This window comes from Oncorhynchus gorbuscha, linkage group LG07 (genome assembly GCF_021184085.1).
Source record: "Oncorhynchus gorbuscha isolate QuinsamMale2020 ecotype Even-year linkage group LG07, OgorEven_v1.0, whole genome shotgun sequence".
NCBI lineage: Eukaryota > Metazoa > Chordata > Actinopteri > Salmoniformes > Salmonidae > Oncorhynchus > Oncorhynchus gorbuscha.
Genome location: NC_060179.1, coordinates 88,456,458 through 88,474,142, shown reverse-complemented (window position 1 = coordinate 88,474,142; position 17,685 = coordinate 88,456,458). Strand labels below are relative to the sequence as shown.

At 50.9% G+C, this 17,685-nt stretch overlaps 1 pseudogene; it reads right to left on the bottom strand.

Moving 5' to 3' along the window:
* The window catches only part of LOC124040459, a 112,176-nt pseudogene that overhangs the window by 75,995 nt on the left and 18,496 nt on the right, over positions 1 to 17,685 (bottom strand).

The window sequence follows — 17,685 nt, the reverse complement described above, 5'->3', positions numbered from 1 at the left end:
CACCACAGACACACAGCTGATTGGTAGGAAGAGGTGGCTAGTAGGTAGTACAGAACCACCACAGACACACAGCTGATTGGTAGGAAGAGGTGGCTAGTAGGTAGTACAGAACCACCACAGACACACAGCTGATTGGTAGGAAGAGGTGGCTAGTAGGTAGTACAGAACCACCACAGACACACAGCTGATTGGTAGGAAGAGGTGGCTAGTAGGTAGTACAGAACCACCACAGACACACAGCTGATTGGTAGGAAGAGGTGGCTAGTAGGTAGTACAGAACCACCACAGACACACAGCTGATTGGTAGGAAGAGGTGGCTAGTAGGTAGTACAGAACCACCACAGACACACAGCTGATTGGTAGGAAGAGGTGGCTAGTAGGTAGTACAGAACCACCACAGAAACACAGCTGATTGGTAGGAAGAGGTGGCTAGTAGGTAGTACAGAACCACCACAGACACACAGCTGATTGGTAGGAAGAGGTGGCTAGTAGGTAGTACAGAACCACCACAGACACACAGCTGATTGGTAGGAAGAGGTGGCTAGTAGGTAGTACAGAACCACCACAGAAACACAGCTGATTGGTAGGAAGAGGTGGCTAGTAGGTAGTACAGAACCACCACAGACACACAGCTGATTGGTAGGAAGAGGTGGCTAGTAGGTAGTACAGAACCACCACAGACACACAGCTGATTGGTAGGAAGAGGTGGCTAGTAGGTAGGGGTAACCAGTCAGGTGAGGTGTGTAGTTACTAGTTACCATACCTCTCCACCCTGTAAACATCCTGCCTGCTGGGCGCCTCAAGGGCTGCGCTCACACAGGAGGACAGGAAAGGCATGCTGCTTGTCAGAGAGTTTAACAACGAAACAGATTAGCATATAGAGCTGATTAGTTAGGGAGAGAGAGGAGGTGAAACAGACAGACAGAGGAGAGTTTTTAAAAACAGGATGATGGCATGGAGAAGAAGAAAGCCTGGAGGAGAGAAGGAAAGAGACCAACCCACACAGAGAGAGAGAGACAGAGAGAGACAGAGACAGAGAGAGACAGAGAGAGACAGAGACAGAGAGAGAGAGAGAGAGAGAGAGAGAGACAGACCAACCCACAGAGAGAGAGAGAGAGAGAGAGAGAGAGAGAGAGAGAGAGAGAGAGAGAGAGAGAGAGAGAGAGAGAGAGAGAGAGAGAGAGAGAGAGAGAGAGAGAGAGAGAGAGAGAGAGAGAGGCCGACCCAACCCACACCAGCCTAGGTAGGAAAGGAAGAGAGTTACTCCTAGAAGATAAGAGGGGTACGAAAGAGGAAGAGAAGCAGGGTGACGCGGTAACATTACATACTATTCCTGTTCGTCCAGACGGCTGTATCGCTGACTCCGTCTTCAGAGAGAAAACAAAAACAGAAGAAACAACGTGGCAGGGGGTCAGCTTGGTAGAGTCCTGGAGGAGAAACTAGTGATGCAGTTACTCAGGGCCAATCACAGTTCAGTTGTCTCTACAGCGACAGAGGGCCTCTGCTGGGGTTATACATAGTGGATATATTACAAACATTTCCAAACAGATTAATATACAGACCATTAGCAAATTCCTTTAACCAAAGCCACTCAACTCATACATGCACACAGTTTCTACGTATGGGTGGTCCTGGGAATTGAACCCACCGTTCCGGGGTTTCAGACGTCACGCTCTACCAAACTGAGCTAAAGAGGGTCACGAGCTTTGACGAGAGTACACATGATGTAGTCTTGAGTATTGTCTATATAATAAACAGCACCTTGAAGACCACAAATCCATAAAATGGCTGCTTATGTTTGGTTCATACTGAATTTTTTAAAAAAGCATCAAACACAGATCTACAGTAGACCTAGATGTTAAGTCAAAGGGGAATCACTATCTGGATATGAGATGACTTACAAGTATTACAGGCATGCAGCAGGGGAAAACAATGTGCCTATCCATGGACCATGACCCTGGCTCTGTCCTAGCCACTCAATACAGCACAGTTATCTTAGCTACTACATCTACCAGTGGAGGCTCCTCAGAGGAAGACGGGGGAGGACATTCCTACTCAATCAATTCCAGAAAAATAAAAAAGGTTTTTTTTAGATAAAACTATTATAAATATATTCACGTCAAAACAATACCTGACAAAAAAAAAACACACCGTTTTGCAAAGAAGCTCTACAGTAGCCTCAACAGCACACTGTAGCACCATGGTGTAGCCCGGAGGACAGATAGCTTCCATCCTCCTCTTGGTACATTGACTTCAATACAAAACGTAGGAGGCTCGTGCTTCTCGCCACCTTCCGTAGACTTACATGGTAATAATGCCCTGGCTGGTCGAGTGGTAATGCCCTGGCTGGTCTAGTGGTAATGCCCTGGCTGGTCTAGTGGTAATGCCCTGACTGGTCTAGTGGTAATGCCCTGACTGGTCTAGTGGTAATGCCCTGGCTGGTCTAGTGGTAATGCCCTGACTGGTCTAGTGGTAATGCCCTGGCTGGTCTAGTGGTAATGCCCTGGCTGGTCTAGTGGTAATGCCCTGGCTGGTCTAGTGGTAATGCCCTGGCTGGTCTAGTGGTAATGCCCTGGCTGGTCTAGTGGTAATGCCCTGGCTGGTCTAGTGGTAATGCCCTGGCTGGTCTAGTGGTAATGCCCTGGCTGGTCTAGTGGTAATGCCCTGGCTGGTCTAGTGGTAATGCCCTGGCTGGTCTAGTGGTAATGCCCTGGCTGGTCTAGTGGTAATGCCCTGGCTGGTCTAGTGGTAATGCCCTGGCTGGTCTAGTGGTAATGCCCTGGCTGGTCTAGTGGTAATGCCCTGACTGGTCTAGTGGTAATGCCCTGGCTGGTCTAGTGGTTAATGCCCTGGCTGGTCTAGTGGTAATGCCCTGACTGGTCTAGTGGTAATGCCCTGACTGGTCTAGTGGTAATGCCCTGACTGGTCTAGTGGTAATGCCCTGACTGGTCTAGTGGTAATGCCCTGACTGGTCTAGTGGTAATGCCCTGACTGGTCTAGTGGTAATGCCCTGACTGGTCTAGTGGTAATGCCCATTGACTGGTCTAGTGGTAATGCCCTGACTGGTCTAGTGGTAATGCCCTATGTATTACTGTGGTAGTCTGCTGTTCAGTCACCATTACTGTGGTAGTCTACTGTTCAGTCACCCCTATGTATTACTGTGGTAGTCTGCTGTTCAGTCACCCCTATGTATTACTGTGGTAGTCTACTGTTCAGTCACCCCTATGTATTACTGTGGTAGTCTACTGTTCAGTCACCCCTATGTATTACTGTGGTAGTCTGCTGTTCAGTCACCCCTATGTATTACTCTGCTAGTTCTACTGTTCAGTCACCATTTCCTGTTGGTAGTCTACTGTTCAGTCACCCCTATGTATTACTGTGGTAGTGTACTGTTCAGTCACCATTACTGTGGTAGTCTACTGTTCAGTCACCCCTATGTATTACCTGGTAGTCTGCTGTTCAGTCACCCCTATGTATTACTGTGGTAGTCTACTGTTCAGTCACCATTACTGTGGTAGTCTACTGTTCAGTCCCCCTATGGATTACCTGTGGAGTCTACTGTTCAGTCACCATTACTGTGGTAGTCTACTGTTCAGTCACCCCCCTATGTATTACTGTGGTAGTCTGCTGTTCAGTCACCCCTATGTATTACTGTGGTAGTCTACTGTTCAGTCACCATTACTGTGGTAGTCTACTGTTCAGTCACCCCTGATGTATTACTGTGGTAGTCTGCTGTTCAGTCACCCCTATGTATTACTGTTAGTCTGCTGTTCAGTCACCCCTACTCAATACTGTGGTAGTCTACTGTTCAGTCACCATTACAGTGGTAGTCTACTGTTCAGTCACCCCTATGTATTACTGGGTAGTCTGCTGTTCAGGGCCCTATGTATTACTGTGGTAGTCTACTGTTCAGTCAGTCACCCCTATGTATTACTGTGGTAGTCACTGTTCAGTCACCATTACTGTGGTAGTCTACTGTTCAGTCACCCCTATGTATTACTGTGGTAGTCTACTGTTCAGTCACCATTACGTGGTAGTCTACTGTTCAGTCACCATTACTCAGGAGTCTGAACTGTTCAGTCACCATTACTGTGGTAGTCTACTGTCCCAGAGGCTCTACTGAACTGTGGTCGTATGTCAATCCTTCTGTCAGTGTTGATCTCCTTCTGTTACAAGAGAAGCCCTTTCCACTCTCCCCCACTCCTCCTCCTCCTCCTCCTGCCCTCCTCCTCAGCCTAGGTGGCGTTAAGAGTACTGTGTGGCATCAAAGCTGTGGGTTCAATTCCAACAGGGATCAACCACTAAACATGTCTGTGTTCTTTCCCGGGGTGTCTCAGCCTGTGTGTCTCAGTTGGTTACCTGTCTGCATCAGTGACCAGCGCCAGCTTCGTAGTCCCACGCCACCTTCCTCAAGATGGAGAACACAAACAGGAGTACCTGCCAAACACTGTCATTGACACACACACACATTTTAAAGCAGGACAACTAGGAAGGTAAACACATCAAAACAGGATAACTAGGAAGGCCACACACACACACATCACACACGTTAAAACAGGATAACCATATAGGTTACACACACATTATTCACATCAAAACAGGATAACTAGGTAGGCCTACACACACACATCAAAACAGGATAACACAGGTATCCAGCCACTTTAACATCAAAACAGGTTAACTTTGTCCACACACTCATCTCATACGTATAAAACAGGATAACTAGGTAGGCCTGTACCATCACACATTCATATACGTTAAAACAGGATAACCTTAGGCCACACACTGTGTATAAGACAGTTACATTTACATTTACATTTAAGTCAGTTAGATTACTTGTTGGTTATCACTGCACAAACAGGATAACTAGGAAGGCCAACACACACACATCAAAACAGGATAACTAGGTAGTGACAACACACACACACACGTTAAAACAGGATAACTAGGTAGGTCACCATTACTGTGGTAGTCACGTTAAAACAGGATAACTAGGTAGGTACACACAGTCACACATCAAAACAGGATAACTAGGAAGGTCACCACCTACGTTAAAACAGGATAACTAGGAAGTCACACACACACGTTAAAACAGGATAACTACTGGAAGGCCACACATTACACGTTAAAACAAACACAAACCGACCACTTGTCAAAAGGTCATCCTTCATCTTCATTACTGGGAGGGAGTTCAGTCCCAATGTATTACAGTGGTAGTCTGCTGTTCAGTCCTCACCATGTATTAGGCAGTCTGCTGTTCCCCATGTACAGGGGTAGTCTACTGTTCAGTCCTCCCATGTATTACTGTGGTAGTCTGCTGCCTTCCCAATGTACACTGAGAGTCTGCTGTTCAGTCACCATACATTAGGCAGGCTGCCTTTCAATGTACACAGACTGTGGGGGTGGGAGCCTCACCATACATTACTGTGGTAGGCTGCAGTCTTCCCAATGTACACTGGGGGGTGGTAGGAGCCTCACCTATGTATTACATTAGTCACTGTTCAGCCTCACCATACATTGGCAGTCTACTGTTCAGTCACCCCAATGTATTACTGGGGTAGTCTACTCACCAGTCACATTACTGGGTAGGCTGCCTGTTCAGTCACCATTACTGTGGTAGTCTACTGTTCAGTCACCATTACTGTGGCAGGCTGCCTTCCCAATCTACTGAACTGGGGGGTATGAGCAATCCTTCTGTCAGTGTTGGCTGCCTTCTGTTCCACTCTCCCACACTCCTCCTCCTCCTCCTCCTCCTCATCAGCCAGGCTGCCTAAGAGTACTGTGTGGCACAAAGGTGGTGGGGCCTCACCAACAGGGATCAAATACTAAACATTCCCAATGTACACAGAGGGGGTGTCTCACCATACATTAGGCAGCTGCCTTCCCTGTACACAGAGTGACCAGGGGGGGGGCGTAGGAGCCTCACCATACCCAGGCAGGCTGCCTTCCCAATGGAGAACACAGAGAGGGGGGTACCTAGGAGCCTCACCACACACACACGTTAAAGCAGGCTGCCTTCCCAATCAAAACAGGATAACTAGGAAGGCCACACACACACACAGGCAGGCTGCCTTCCCAATGTAAAACAGGATAACCAGGTAGGCCACACTCACCATACATCAAAACAGGCTGCCTTCCCAATGTACACAAAAGGGGGTGGTGGGAGCCTCACCATCAAAACAGGATTAGGTAGGCCAGGTTGCATTCCCAATGTTAAAACAGACTAGGTAGGCCTCACCACACACGTTAAAACAGGCTGCTAGGTAGGCCCCAACACACACAGTTAAAACAGGATAACTAGGAGCCTCACCACACATCAAAACAGGCTAACTTCCCAACACACACAGACACGTTAAAACAGGATAACTAGGTAGGCCACTGCCTTCCCAACGTTAAAACAGGATAACTAGGTAGGCCACACACACACACACATCAAAACAGGATAACCAGGAAGGCCACACACACACGTTAAAACAGGATAACTAGGAGGCCTCACCATACGTTAAAACAGGATAACTAGGAAGGCTGCCTTCCCACGTTAAAACACACAAACTCACCACTTGTCAAAAGGTCATCCTTCCCAATCTTCACATAGGGAGGGAGAGGTCCCAATGTACACAGGGGGTAGGAGCCTCACCATACATTAGGCAGGCTGCCTTCCCAATGTACACAGAGAGGGGGGGGTAGGAGCCTCACCATACATTAGGCAGGCTGCCTTCCCAATGTACACAGAGAGGGGGGGGGTGGGAGCCTCACCATACATTAGGCAGGCTGCCTTCCCAATGTACACAGAGAGAGGGGGGGTGGGAGCCTCACCATACATTAGGCAGGCTGCCTTCCCAATGTACACAGAGAGGGGGGGTAGGAGCCTCACCATACATTAGGCAGGCTGCCTTCCCAATGTACACAGAGGGGGGTGCTGCCTCACCAATGTACACAGAGGAGGAGCCTCACCATACATTAGGGGGCTGCCTTCCCAATGTACACAGAGAGAGAGGGGGGGGGGGTAGGAGCCTCACCATACATTAGGCAGGCTGCCTTCCCAATGTACACAGGGGGGGGGTAGGAGCCTCACCATACATTAGGCAGGCTGCCTTCCCAATGTACACAGAGGGGGGGGGGGGGGGTAGGAGCCTCACCATACATTAGGCAGGCTGCCTTCCCAATGTACACAGAGAGGGGGGGTAGGAGCCTCACCATACATTAGGCAGGCTGCCTTCCCAATGTACACAGAGAGAGAGGGGGGGCTGCCTTCCCAATGTACACACCAGAGAGAGGGGGGCTGCCTTCCCAATGTACACAGAGAGACAGGGGGGGCTGCCTTCACCATACAGGCAGGCTGCCTTCCCAATGACACAGGGGGGGGGTAGGAGCCTCACCATACATTAGGCAGGCTGCCTTCCCAATGTACACAGAGGGGGGTGTAGGAGCCTCACCATACATTAGGCAGGCTGCCTTCCCAATGTACACAGAGAGGGGGGTAGGAGCCTCACCATACATTAGGCAGGCTGCCTTCCCAATGTACACAGAGAGAGAGAGGGGGCTGCCTTCCCAATGTACACAGAGAGAGGGGGGGGTAGGAGCCTCACCATACATTAGGCAGGCTGCCTTCCCAATGTACACAGGGGGGGTAGGAGCCTCACCATACATTAGGCAGGCTGCCTTCCCAATGTACACAGAGGGGGGGGGTAGGAGCCTCACCATACATTAGGCAGGCTGCCTTCCCAATGTACACAGAGGGGGGGGGCAGGCTGCCTTCCCAATGTACACAGAGGGGGCAGGCTGCCTTCCCAATGTACACAGAGGGGGGCAGGCTGCCTTCCCAAGCATGTTACTTTAGGGAAGTGAAATACCTTCAGGGGTTGATTTATGTCAGATCTAACCAATCACAGCTCCGTCTACATGAAGGAAAACATCAGATCTAACCAATCACAGCTCCGTCTACATGAAGGAAAACATCAGATCTAACCAATCACAGCTCCGTCTACATGAAGGAAAACATCAGATCTAACCAATCACAGCTCCGTCTACATGAAGGAAAACATCAGATCTAACCAATCACATCAGCTACATGAAGGAAAACATCAGATCTAACAATCACAGCTTTGTGTACATGAGGAAAACATCTGACATGTGCGTGTGTGGTATGCGTGTGTGTTTGTGTGTGAGGTATGCATGTGTGCGTGTGTGTGCGTGTGTGTGTGTGTGTGTGTGTGTGTGTGAGGTATGCATGTGTGAGGTGTGCGTGTGTGTGTGTGTGTGTGTGAGGTGTGCGCGTGTGTGTGTGTGAGGTGTGCGTGTGGTGTGTGTGAGGTGTGCGTGTGTGTGTGTGAGGTGTGTGTGTGTGTGTGTGTGTGTGTGGGGCTGAAGAAACCTATCTGATGTATCAGGTGAAAAATAAAGTTGTGTTATACTGTATACTCATCTCTGTTTGACCTTTGAACTCTTGCGTTTTGACTCACCAGGAAGCACATGAAGTCGAGTGCGAGCACAGTGGGCACCCCTCCGAAGGGCAGGCCCTGGAGCACGGTGGATCGGATACGGGCGGTGTAGCAGTAGTCCCTGGAGGTCTCACCCCCACCAGAGGTGTTGCTCTGCTGGGTGGGGCAGTTACCAAGGACCCCTCCGGGACACATGGCCCCATGGACCCCCCCTTGGGCCCCCCACATCACCACACCCACCATCAGCAGTATAGACATGCTGAGGCTTCAGTTAAGATTCAGCTCCGAACTCACTGCAGCATCTTTACCACCTGGAGGAGAGAAGAGCAGGGAATTTAGGCAATTCAGAGGTAGGGAATGATATTAGTCCAATTTCACACATGTACAGGAGTGCCTTGTATAATTGGACGCTTCTGCTAAGGAGGGTATCAGAAACACCGGTTATAAAACGGTTGGGTGTTATCTAGACTTCCATACCATGCCTGTGTCATCCAGGGACAATTATTTTAATTTTTTTATTACGTTTACTTAACAGAATGCTAACAAAATGCTAACAAAATGCTAACAAGTACTAAGGAATTCCCATAGTAAATGCTAGGTAAATGCTAAGGAGCACATGATAAATTATGTATTACTAGGACATGCAAGTAACTGAAAACAAAGTTTGCAGCACGCAAAAAACAAACAAATATTAGGCAGCAGGTATCTGACAGGGGATTGTGTCTGCTGCTGTTACCAAGAAGCTAGATCTTGCAAAGCCACTTTGCTAACATTAGCAAAAACCCAGCTAAAGAAAATGCAATAAGCCACAACTTAACTTAATAGTTAAGATATATAGCTGTCAAAAATGAGTGAATTTCATACTTGGCCACCTCACTAAAGTTGGCCGCAGGAATAACTGACCTCAAGAAGCTCCCGTTTTACCCATTGTGCTCCTATTTAAATAAACAGACGTGATTGGCTCCTATTTAAATAAACACGTGAATGGCTCCTATGTAAATAAACAGACGTGAATGGCTCTATGTAAATAAACAGACGTGAATGGCTCTATGTAAATAAACAGACGTGAATGGCTCTATGTTATAGATGTCTGAAAGCATCTCCTCTCAGAAACAGTCTGAAAACACCTGCTCTCAGAAACAGTCTGAAAACACCTGCTCTCAGAAACAGTCTGAAAACACCTGCTCTCAGAAACAGTCTGAAAACACCTGCTCTCAGAAACAGTCTGAAAACACCTGCTCTCAGAAACAGTCTGAAAACACCTGCTCTCAGAAACAGTCTGAAAACACCTGCTCTCAGAAACAGTCTGAAAAACCTGCTCTCAGAAACAGTCTGAAAACAGCTGCTCTCAGAAACAGTCTGGCTCTGAAAACACCTGCTCTGAAAAGTCTGAAACAAAACACCTGCTCTCAGAAACAGTCTGAAAACATCTCCTCTCAGAAACAGTCTGAAAACATCTCATTAGGACCTGATGGAGAAACAAATAGAGCCCTGAGTACCAGGCCATTAGGACCTGATGGAGGGACAATAGAGCCCTGAGTACCAGCCCATTAGGACCTGATGGAGGGACAATAAAGTACCAGGCCATTAGGACCTGATGGAGGGACAATAGAGCCCTGAGTACCAGGCCATTAGGACCTGATGGAGGGACAATAGAGTCATTAGGACCTGAGTACCAGCCCATTAGGACCTGATGGAGGGACAATAATAGAGCCCTGAGTAGCCCAGCCCATTAGGACCTGATGGAGGGACAATAGAGCCCTGAGTACCAGGTCATTAGGACCTGATGGAGGGACTCAGAGCCCTGAGTACCAGGCCATTAGGACCTGATGGAGGGACAGCCCTGAGTACCAGGTCATTAGGACCTGATGGAGGGACAATAGAGCCCTGAGTACCAAGTCATTAGGACTTAGAACCGTTTGCTAGTTGGATACTACCAACACATGTCCAGGGTGCATAAAATGAGATTACCGTAAACATTGTGGTCATGTCTCATGACTGCAGAAGTGGCGGTAAACGGTCATCTCAGCAGACAGGCATGTATCCATTAAGGTTTTCAACTCCTCTTAACAGAGGACACAACTGTTGTAACATAATGAATACTAAACTGAAAACATGAATAATCTAATCTGGTACAGAACACGATGAGCTAAAATGGTATTGTGTTCTGTTATTAAAGTCAGATGTTATTACTATATTAATAGCATGGTTATGATGTCTGCGTCACGCTTCTCATCTGAACAGTCAGATCAGGTCGTCTAAAAACAAAAGCCTTTGTATTAACGTTGGGGAAGGGGTCAAAAAGATGAGGGAAGACTACAGTAGCTGAACAAGCGGTCTTGCAGATTGTTTGAGGGATAGTTTATACATGGTAAATGGGTCAAAGGCTCCGGTAATGGTGTGGTTTAAGAAGAGAACATGTGGTTAAAACTAGTGCAAACACCCATAGACCTCTGGTCAAAACTAGTGCACTACGTTACCCTAGGCCTCTGGTCAAAACTAGTGCAAACCCATAGGCCTCTGGTCAAAACTAGTGCCTACGTTACCCATAGGCCTCTGGTCAAAACTAGCACTAAACCCATAGGCCTCTGGTCAAAACAGTGAAACCCATAGGCCTCTGGTCAAAACTAGTGCACTACGTTACCCATAGGCCTCTGGTCAAAACTAGTGCACTACGTTACCCATAGGCCTCTGGTCAAAACTAGTGCACTGACGTTACCCATAGGCCTCTGGTCAAAACTAGTGCAAACGTTACCCATAGGCCTCTGGTCAAAACTAGTGCACTAGAGTTACCCATAGGCCTCTGGTCAAAACTAGCTATATAGAGAATAGGGTGCCATTTGGGACCCAGTCTCGTCTCCTCTCCGGGTTGAGACCGTGAGCCCCTCTCCGGGTTGAGACCGTGATGTCTCGTCTCCTCTCCGGGTTGAGACGGTGGGGCCCGTCTCCTCTCAGGTGAGACGGTGGGGTCTCGTCTCCCTCCGGGTTGAGAGGGTCTCGTCTCCTCTCCGGGTTGAGACGGTGGGGTCTCGTCTCCTCTCCGGGTTGAGACGGTGGGGTCTCGTCTCCTCTCCGGGTTGAGACGGTGGGGACCTCTCCTCTCCGGGTTGAGACGGTGGGGTCTCGTCTCCTCTCCGGGTTGAGACGGTGGGGTCTCGTCTCCTCTCCGGGTTGAGACCTGTCTCCTCTCCGGGTTGAGACGGTGGGGTCTCGTCTCCTCTCCGGGTTGAGACCCTCTCCTCTCCGGGTTGAGACGGTGGGGTCCTCTCCTCTCCGGGTTGAGGACCTCCGATGGAGGGACGGTAGGGCCCTCCGGGTTGAGACGGTGGGGTCTCCTCTCCTCTCCGGGTTAGGTGGGGTCCTCCCTGATGGAGGGTCTAGAGCCTCTCCGGGTTGAGACCAGGCCGTCTCCTCTCCGACCTGAGATGGGGGTCTCCTCTCCCAGGTTGAGACGGTGGGGTCTCGTCTCCTCTCCGGGCCCTGAGACGGTGGGGGTCTCCTCTCGGTTGAGGACCTCCGGGTTGAGACGGTGGACAATCGTCTCCTCCCGGGTTGAGACCAGGCCGGTTGAGAGGTCTCCTCTCCGATGGACGGTGGGGGTCTCCTCTCCGGGTTGAGACGGTGGGGTCCGTCTCTCCGGGTTGAGACGGTGGGGTCTCGTCTCCTCTCCGGGTTGAGACGGTGGGGTCTCGTCTCCTCTGGGTTGAGACGGTGGGGTCTCGTCTCCTCTCCGGGTGAGACGGTGGGGGCCATTTGGACCTGATCCGGAGGGACAATGGGGTCTCGCCCTCCGGGTTGACCAGGTGGGGTTCGTCTCCTCTCCGGGATGAGACGGTGGGGGACAATAGTCTCCTCTCCGGGTTGAGACGGTACCAGCCCTCTCCGGGTTGAGACCTGGGGATGGGGTTGAGACGGTGGGGAGCCTCTCCGGGTGAGACCAGGTCATTCCGGGACTTAGATGGGGCCTCGTCTCCTCTCCGGGTTGAGACGGTGGGGTCTCAACACCTCTCCGGGTTGAGACGGGTGGGGTCTCGTCTCCTCTCCGGGTTGAGACGGTGGGGTCTCGTCTCCTCTCCGGGTTGAGACGGTGGGTCTCGTCTCCTCTCCGGGTTGAGACGGTGGGGTCTCGTCTCCTCTCCGGGTTGAGACGGTGGGGCATGTCTCCGGGTTGAGACGGTTTTCGTCTCTCTCCGGGTTGAGACAGGGGTCACGTCTCCTCTCCGGGTTGAGACGGTAATGTCTCCTCTCCGGGTTGAGACGGTGGGGAATCGTCTCCTCTCCGGGTTGAGACAGAACGTCTCCTCTCCGGGTTGAACGGTGGTATTGTCTCTCTGTTATGAGACGGTGGGGTTATCTCCTCTCCGGGTTGAACGGTGGGGTCTAGCTCTCCGGGTTGAGATGTCTCGTCTCCTCTCCGGGTTGAGACGTCTTCTCATCTGAACAGTGGGATCAGGTCGGTGGGGTCTCGTCTCGGGTTGAGACGGTGGGGCGTCTCCTCTCCGGGTTGAGACGGTGGGGTCTCGTCTCCTCTCCGGGTTGAGACGGTGGGGTCTCGTCTCCTCTCCGGGTTGAGACGGTCAAAAAGATGAGGGAAGACTCCTCTCCGGGTTGAGACAAGCAGTCTTGCAGATCTGTTTGAGACGGTGGGGTTTATACTCTGGTGAGACGGTGGGGTCTCGTCTCCTCTCCCGGGTTGAAATGGGTCAAAGGCTCCGGTGAATGGTGTGTCTTAAGAAGAGAACATGTCTCCTCTGGTTAAGACTGGGGTGCACTACGTCTACCGGGTTGAGACGGTGGGGGCCTCTGGTTGAGACTGGGGTGTCTCCTCTCCGGGTTGAGACGGTGGGGTCTCCGTGAGACTCCTCTCCGGGTTGAGAGGTCTCCTCTGGTTGAAACTGGGGTCACGTCTCCTCTCCGGGTTGAGACGGTGGGGGCCTCTCCGGGTTGAGACGGTGGGGTCTGTCTCCTCTCCGGGTTGAGACGGTGGGGTCTCGTCTCCTCTCCGGGTTGAGACGGTGGGGTCTCGTCTCCTCTCCGGGTTGAGACGGTGGGGTCTCGTCTCCTCTCCGGGTTGAGACGGTACGTCTCCTCTCCATGAGACGGTGGGGGTCTCCTCTCCGGGTTGAGACGGTGGGGTCTCGTCTCCTCTCCGGGTTGAGACGGTGGGGTCTCGTCTCCTCTGGTCAAACGGTGGGGGTCTCGTCTCCTCTCCTAGTCGTCTCCTCTCCGGGTTGAGACATAGGCCTCTCCGGGTTGAACTAGTGCACTCGTCTCCTCTAGGCCTGAGACAAAACTCGTCTCCTCTCCGGGTTGACCCATGGGGGTCTCCTCTCCGGGTCAAAACTAGTGTCTCCTCTCCGGGTTGAGACGGTGGGGGCCTCTGGTGAGAAACTCGCTCTATTGAGAATAGGGTGCCATTCCGGGTTGAGACGGTGGGGTCTCGTCTCCTCTCCGGGTTGAGACGGTGTCTAAATCTCCTCTCGGGATGTCTCTCCGGGTTGAGACTCCTCTCCTCTCCGGGTTGAGACCGTGGGTCTCGTCTCCTCTCCGGGTTGAGACGGTGGGGTCTCGTCTCCTCTCCGGGTTGAGACGGTGGGGTCTCGTCTCCTCTCCGGGTTGAGACGGTGGGGTCTCGTCTCCTCTCCGGGTTGAGACGGTGGGGTCTCGTCTCCTCTCCGGGTTGAGACGGTGGGGTCTCGTCTCCTCTCCGGGTTGAGACGGTGGGGTCTCGTCTCCTCTCCGGGTTGAGACGGTGGGGTCTCGTCTCCTCTCCGGGTTGAGACGGTGGGGTCTCGTCTCCTCTCCGGGTTGAGACGGTGGGGTCTCCTCTCCGGGTTGAGACGGTGGGGTCTCGTCTCCTCTCCGGGTTGAGACGGTGGGGTCTCGTCTCAGGGTTGAGAATGTGGTGTCTATACCCTCTATTAATCTATTGTTCTCTAGCAGCCTCCCTCTGTCCTCTGTCCCTCTCGCCATTCCTTGACCTTTCACCTCTCTCCCTCCTTCTCCGTTCCTTGCTCTCTCAACTCCCGGCCACTCTCTCTGTCAGCGTGATGTCACAGCATTCCAGGAGGAGTATTAATGGGTTAGTGTTGGGACAGATGAGCAGAACAGCGCTGGTAATGTGTGTGTGTGGGGTAATGTTGGTGTTAGTAGGTCGAAGGGCAAAGAGGCAGAGAAAAATAACAGTTTTTTTGCAGTACACACATCAGATTGCTTGTTAGCCTCTTAGCCCATTAGCCTAGTCTGAGAAACGCCTCTTAGCCCATTAGCCTAGTCTGAGAAACGCCCATTAGCCTAGTCTGAGAAACGCCTCTTAGCCTAGTCTGAGAAACGCCTCTTAGCCCATTAGCCTAGTCTGAGAAACGCCTCTTAGCCCATTAGCCTAGTCTGAGAAACGCCTCTTAGCCCATTAGCCTAGTCTGAGAAACGCCTCTTAGCCCATTAGCCTAGTCTGAGAAACGCCTCTTAGCCCATTAGCCTAGTCTGAGAAACGCCTCTTAGCCCATTAGCCTAGTCTGAGAAACGCCTCTTAGCCCATTAGCCTAGTCTGAGAAACGCCTCTTAGCCCATTAGCCTAGTCTGAGAAACGCCTCTTAGCCCATTAGCCTAGTCTGAGAAACGCCTCTTAGCCCATTAGCCTAGTCTGAGAAACGCCTCTTAGCCCATTAGCCTAGTCTGAGAAACGCCCATTAGCCTAGTCTGAGAAACCCATTAGCCTAGTCTGAGAAACGCCTCTTAGCCCATTAGCCTAGTCTGAGAAACGCCTCTTAGCCCATTAGCCTAGTCTGAGAAACGCCTCTTAGCCCATTAGCCTAGTCTGAGAAACGCCTCTTAGCCCATTAGCCTAGTCTGAGAAACGCCTCTTAGCCCATTAGCCTAGTCTGAGAAACGCCTCTTAGCCCATTAGCCTAGTCTGAGAAACGCCTCTTAGCCCATTAGCCTAGTCTGAGAAACGCCTCTTAGCCCATTAGCCTAGTCTGAGAAACGCCTCTTAGCCCATTAGCCTAGTCTGAGAAACGCCTCTTAGCCCATTAGCCTAGTCTGAGAAACGCCTCTTAGCCCATTAGCCTAGTCTGAGAAACGCCTCTTAGCCCATTAGCCTAGTCTGAGAAACGCCTCTTAGCCCATTAGCCTAGTCTGAGAAACGCCTCTTAGCCCATTAGCCTAGTCTGAGAAACGCCCCTTAGCCCATTAGCCTAGTCTGAGAAACGCCTCTTAGCCCATTAGCCTAGTCTGAGAAACGCCTCTTAGCCCATTAGCCTAGTCTGAGAAACGCCTCTTAGCCCATTAGCCTAGTCTGAGAAACGCCTCTTAGCCCATTAGCCTAGTCTGAGAAACGCCTCTTAGCCCATTAGTCTAGTCTGAGAAACGCCTCTTAGCCCATTAGCCTAGTCTGAGAAACGCCTCTTAGCCCATTAGCCTAGTCTGAGAAACGCCTCTTAGCCCATTAGCCTAGTCTGAGAAACGCCCTTAGCCCATTAGCCTAGTCTGAGAAACGCTCTTAGCCCATTAGCCTAGTCTGAGAAACGCCCATTAGCCTAGTCTGAGAAACGCCTCTTAGCCCATTAACCTAGTCTGAGAAACGCCTCTTAGCTCGTTAGCCTAGTCTGAGAGACGCCTCTTAGCCTAGTCTGAGAAACGCCTCTTAGCCCATTAGCCTAGTCTGAGAAACGCCTCTTAGCCCATTAGCCTAGTCTGAGAAACGCCTCTTAGCCCATTAGCCTAGTCTGAGAAACGCCCTTAGCCCATTAGCCTAGTCTGAGAAACGCCTCTTAGCCCATTAGCCAGTCTGAGAAACGCCCATTAGCCTAGTCTGAGAAACGCCCATTAGCCTAGTCTGAGAAACGCCCATTAGCCTAGTCTGAGAAACGCCTCTTAGCCCGTTAACCTAGTCTGAGAAACGCCTCTTAGCCCGTTAACCTAGTCTGAGAAACGCCTCTTAGCCCGTTAACCTAGTCTGAGAAACGCCTCTTAGCTCGTTAGCCTAGTCTGAGAGACGCCTCTTAGCCTAGTCTGAGAAACGCCTCTTAGCCCATTAGCCTAGTCTGAGAAACGCCTCTTAGCCCATTAGCCTAGTCTGAGAAACGCCTCTTAGCCCATTAGCCTAGTCTGAGAAACGCCTCTTAGCCCATTAGCCTAGTCTGAGAAACGCCTCTTAGCCCATTAGCCTAGTCTGAGAAACGCCTCTTAGCCCATTAGCCTAGTCTGAGAAACGCCTCTTAGCCCATTAGCCTAGTCTGAGAAACGCCTCTTAGCCCATTAGCCTAGTCTGAGAAACGCCTCTTAGCCCATTAGCCTAGTCTGAGAAACGCCTCTTAGCCCATTAGCCTAGTCTGAGAAACGCCTCTTAGCCCATTAGCCTAGTCTGAGAAACGCCTCTTAGCCCGTTAGCCTAGTCTGAGAAACGCCTCTTAGCCCGTTAGCCTAGTCTGAGAAACGCCTCTTAGCCCGTTACCCTAGTCTGAGAAACGCCTCTTAGCTCGTTAGCCTAGTCTGAGAGACGCCTCTTAGCTCGTTAGCCTAGTCTGAGAGACGCCTCTTAGCTCGTTAGCCTAGTCTGAGAGACGCCTCTTAGCTCGTTAGCCTAGTCTGAGAGACGCCTCTTAGCCTAGTCTGAGAAACGCCTCTTAGCCCATTAGCCTAGTCTGAGAAACGCCTCTTAGCCCATTAGCCTAGTCTGAGAAACGCCTCTTAGCCCATTAGCCTAGTCTGAGAAACGCCTCTTAGCCCATTAGCCTAGTCTGAGAAACGCCTCTTAGCCCATTAGCCTAGTCTGAGAAACGCCTCTTAGCCCATTAGCCTAGTCTGAGAAACGCCTCTTAGCCCATTAGCCTAGTCTGAGAAACGCCTCTTAGCCCATTAGCCTAGTCTGAGAAACGCCTCTTAGCCCATTAGCCTAGTCTGAGAAACGCCTCTTAGCCCATTAGCCTAGTCTGAGAAACGCCTCTTAGCCCATTAGCCTAGTCTGAGAAACGCCTCTTAGCCCATTAGCCTAGTCTGAGAAACGCCTCTTAGCCTAGTCTGAGAAACGCCTCTTAGCCCATTAACCTAGTCTGAGAAACGCCTCTTAGCTCGTTAGCCTAGTCTGAGAAACGCCTCTTAGCCTAGTCTGAGAAACGCCTCTTAGCCCATTAGCCTAGTCTGAGAAACGCCTCTTAGCCCATTAACCTAGTCTGAGAAACGCCTCTTAGCTCGTTAGCCTAGTCTGAGAAACGCCTCTTAGCCTAGTCTGAGAAACGCCTCT